The sequence below is a fragment of the Salvelinus sp. IW2-2015 genome, linkage group LG32 (assembly GCF_002910315.2).
Source record: "Salvelinus sp. IW2-2015 linkage group LG32, ASM291031v2, whole genome shotgun sequence".
Taxonomy (NCBI): domain Eukaryota; kingdom Metazoa; phylum Chordata; class Actinopteri; order Salmoniformes; family Salmonidae; genus Salvelinus; species Salvelinus sp. IW2-2015.
Genome location: NC_036871.1, coordinates 20580232 through 20584996, shown reverse-complemented (window position 1 = coordinate 20584996; position 4765 = coordinate 20580232). Strand labels below are relative to the sequence as shown.

Below are 4765 nucleotides of genomic sequence, written 5' to 3'. Positions count from 1 at the left end.
AAGACGGTGCTTTTCCTCAATCTGTTAACATTTAAAGTTTGTGTTTAATGTAAAAATTAATTCTTACAGCAACCGTTTAACTACATACAATAACTTCAAGATATTTGTTGCAAATGGAAACTGTAATTGTATGATATTTAATACAACAGCATAGTACTTTCCAGTAAGTACTTGGAGTACTGTTTGATCCTTCAGAGCAGTTCGGGTCTCCAGCATGTGTAATGTGCATTTGGTTCGCACCTGTATTTCCCCTGTACACCCGTACAGGGAATGAATGAAAAGTTATCTGCTTTCAGTCGACTTTGTAAAATTTTTAGATTACTTAAGATAACCTTTTAGATAAACCTCTGAAAACACCCATAGTATATATGACAGTTGGAGCGAAAAGATTCAATAGCAATTCAGTGCTTTGGTGTAGACTTGGAAGGAATGCAAACATGTCAAAATGCTACATTGAAACAAAGCCGAAACTTTAGGACTTGCCAGCCCCGAATTGATATCTTTACTTACTTTTTAAAATCCTCAATAGTTAGTTGATTTACTAATAAAAAATATTTACTAAAAAGTAAAATACTTAAACTTAATAATGACAGATCATTTGYTACACAATTTTCCAGCCTTTTCTCACTATTCAACACAATGCTGTTGTTTCACTGTATACATTGGACAAGACAGCGCTTTTTGTTAAGTTTTAACAATGGCCTGGTAATTCTAGGGTCCACATTTTGTTTCAGTGTGTTGCAGATGTACTTGAAACGGGATCCACAACAACCACCATTTCTATTGCTTTGTGATGGTTGAAATCTGGGAAGGAATTCTACGAAAATATCTTGTGCTTTTAGTGCACCTCGTCAGAGGATCACAATCCTTTTTGTATTGGTGGCRGCGTAGAAAGAGGCCACATACACGTGTTATATTCAGTATGTGTACCAGAGTCCTTTTTTGTTATAGCCTGGACATATTGCTTTAAATGTAAAATTCATGTGGCACAATCTAACAATATTCCCAGAATCAATTAGATGTGTTTACATGCATGTAAACCTCCCCTGCTTCATTGCTTATATGGCTTTCCTTAATGTATAAAATATGAGAGGAGGAAGTAGGGAGAAATAAACAACTGTAAGACAGTCTTCAGAAGTTAGAAGTTGTATAATGAATAAGAAAGCCGGGCCATGTGCCTTGCCTAACCTTCCCGCTCTCTCTCTCTCTCCCCTTTCTCTCTGGGCTGAGTGTTGGCACAGAGGGAGGAAGTAAGCCGTCTTTTCCACCTGACATCACTGAATGATTAGATCAACACTGTGGTTCTCTTTGCAGACAGTTGCTGGCCAGTTGGCCATTATAATGTAGCAGGGTTGGGTTTTTCAGCTAGCATTATAAATCTTACTGAGATTCTCCAACAACAGTATATCACTGGGGGGAAAAACAGCTAACCTACTGTTCATACTCTTAGTGAACATAGAGATACATTTTTAGAGAGACTGTCCAGACAGGACTGAATAGAGTTGATTCATAGATACGTATAGCTGCCACAGACGTGAATGGCAAAGCGATGGGTCATGTTTAAACGATTGGGATGGTTTCTTTGTAATGTTTTTTTCAAAAATAACTTTTTACACTGGAAATATTGATAATATTTAGCCAACAGTGTGCATATACTTAATTTAACTGGAATATATGTATTTATATGTACCACTACCAAAATGAATATTGAATATATTTACAGTGTATGATCCTAGATTTCAGAGGTGCGCTCAGTGATTAACTATTTTAATGGAGATATATTTGACCATAGAGTGAACCCGGCMTGTACCATACTATTAAGTTGTTGGTTTTATTTCTTATGAGTTCTTATTGACGGAAAGCCTTGACATGTCTTTATGGAATGGGGAGAAAAAATGAGGCTCATAGTTACTTTTTACATTTTATTGTAAGAATAAGGAAATTACACAAATCAATATAGAAAATGAATTGATTGAAAGGAAACAAACTGTACACAAAGCATCATATCAGGGCACAATGTAAATTAAATTATACAATATAATATTATTTGGAACTAAAATCCTTGATGGTCATGAGTAAATGGAAATAAAACATAATATATTGAATATAATAAATACATGATTCAAATTCTATATCCTCTATAATATATTTATTTAGATATTACTCATTTATTTAGTCCTAAATAGAAAGATATAATACAAGTATGTCATTATAACTTGTCTGCTTGCATTCAACAACAATGTCACCGTTAATGTAATTCAACATTTTCCACTGAGAAATTATTTCCCTGGTGAATTTCTGTGTCAGGAAATGTAATCGCATGTAGTTTACTGGTGGAATATAGATGTATGTATGCATGATTATCCATGAGGGATGTGTCAGCAGGGGTTAGCTATTGTGATATAATGCATAAATCTGATACTAGATTTGATTCTGGATGATAAAACTACAGAATAATCAAATCACATATTGATCTAATCAAACTCATAAATTAGGAAATATAAGTATATATTATATACAATACATGTATAACTATATAGAAAAATGTTAACAATAACAATACTGTCTTTCTTTCCTCTTTACATCAAAGCAATATTAGCTTCCAATGCTACCACTATTTTGAAGTAAACAATATACTTTAGAGTTATTTGTAGAAAGGAAAGCCAAAGAGAGAGGGAGAGTGAAAGAAAATGATAGGAGACAGATAAGAGAAGTAGGTAGAGAGAAAATAAGAGTAGGCAGGCTAATGGAAAGAAAATAAAGATGAAACAGCAATTATAGACGAGGAGCTGGTGGTAGAGGTTTTTCTCTCCCAAGCTTGTTTACAGGAAGTCCTCTAAGGTCCAACAGATGGGTGCACTCACATTTTATTGCATTTTTCCAAGCCTCATAAAGTCTACAAATTCTGCCTAGATTCCTACCTTCATTTACGTGTGAGAAAAAAAGCATTGTTGCTGCTACTTGTCTCACTGCATCTTAATCAGAAAATTATATGTAAGTACTTGTGACAGGTTAATTGCAAACTATCACTGTTGTTTTTTTAATATTTTAAGTTTATTCATGATGTAAAATGTGTAATTTCTATAAGCATAGAGTTGAGTTCTCTTTTTCCCACATGAAAAAAGACTAGTGGACTATAGAATACTATAGAATTCTGTAGTATACTATCCTCCACACTGTAGTATCCCTCAATCATGTGTAGTACTTACGATAGAATTTTGTAGTATACCGTAGAATACTATACTACACACTGTAGTATCCCTCGATCGTGTAGTGTTTACTATACAATGTTGTAGTATACAGTAGAATACTATAGTAAATACTACAATATTAACCACAAAAAACACTAGTAAATACTACAGTAATATCCGCAAAACACTACAGTGTCTGCAAAAACACTACCGCATATCCGAATGTGTGCCACCCATGAGTGAGAAACCTGCATGCCAAGTTCAGCCTCCAGTCCTACCTAATAACAGGTTATGAAACAGTTGCTCTTTTAGTGTTTGTCCAGTAGGTTTCCTCAAGGAGAAAGCCCCCACTTCTATGTCAAAGATAATGAAACAAAAACACTATTGTGTAAACTACAGTCATGTCTGCAGAAACACTACAGTGAATACTTCAGTAAAGTCCACAAAAACACCATAGTATATAAATATAGTAATGCTACAGTATTTATACCATGGTACACAATAGTATTTTTTCATGTGGGTTRTTTGGCCGGCCATGAAAGTTCAGTCAAGTCATTCAACACCCATTGGAATAGCATGTACCCACTTCATCTCTTATGACTCTCTAATGCTCAGATAGGAACACTCACTGTAGTCATTTCTGTCAAAGCTTTTGCATTTTGACTGCTTTCTTTGGCGATGGAAGTTAAAGGCTCTGTTTGGTTTCATGCAGCCAAAGCATTAATTTGGCCTGTGAGCCTGGTTTGATTCAAATGTATGTCCTCAGAGTGCACTTTAAGCCCTGAACATACTCACTGGTTTCATGTTGTAAAGTTAAGGGTTGCTTTGCTTCCAGATTCCCGGGGCTAAAGGTCTGTAAGACATTTAGTGACTGAAGAGGTTTCTATGGAAGAGGTTTAATTTGTCTGCTAACCTCAAAATAATTATTTTTAGTTTACTCCTTCCACAGCAAATATAAACCAACCTAGGGAGTTTGAAATAAATACTTTGCGCTTGTATTTGTTTTTACTGTTTCTGATTATCACTACACTGACTAGACAGGTGCGTTGTCTATGAGGGTCTTCACACTTAACTAAACTTTTCACAAAAATACCATCGGCTACACATATACTTCAATGTAAACTTACTAACTTGTCACATCTCGACCGCTAACGTTAACTCCGGAGCTAGCGCCCTCTAAGCAGGGCAGTGTAAACAGGAATGTCTTGTTGAGCCAACACTTACAGTAAAAATTGTAACAGCATAGCAATGTTTTTGAAACAGCTGAAATTCGTTTTTATAGTAACGKCCTGTTACGTTCTGAAATTGTAGCCCATAGCTTTAACTAACGACATGCTTCATGATCAAGTAATGTTAGCATATCAATAATGAACATTTACCCCTCCCATCCGAATACTGAATAAAAGTACTGTAACGTTATCATACAGTGTCATTCATATTATAATAGGCTACACAGCTAGGTAACTGCTCGCAAGCTAGCTAAATAATGGCTGCATCCTCACATAAACATGCTAGCTGTAGGTGAATGCTAACTTTTAGCTGAACCATAGGAGCTCTTAGGCTTACACTAGCTA

The 4765-nt window shown here is 35.3% G+C and overlaps 1 non-coding gene across 1 annotated transcript; it reads left to right on the top strand.

Moving 5' to 3' along the window:
• Nucleotides 1-3486: 3486 nt before the first annotated feature.
• Nucleotides 3487-3540, top strand: LOC111957336 (U7 small nuclear RNA). The gene has a single exon (XR_002876378.1). It is a non-coding gene; the product is annotated as a U7 small nuclear RNA (small nuclear RNA).
• The last annotated feature ends 1225 nt before the right edge of the window (nt 3541-4765 follow it).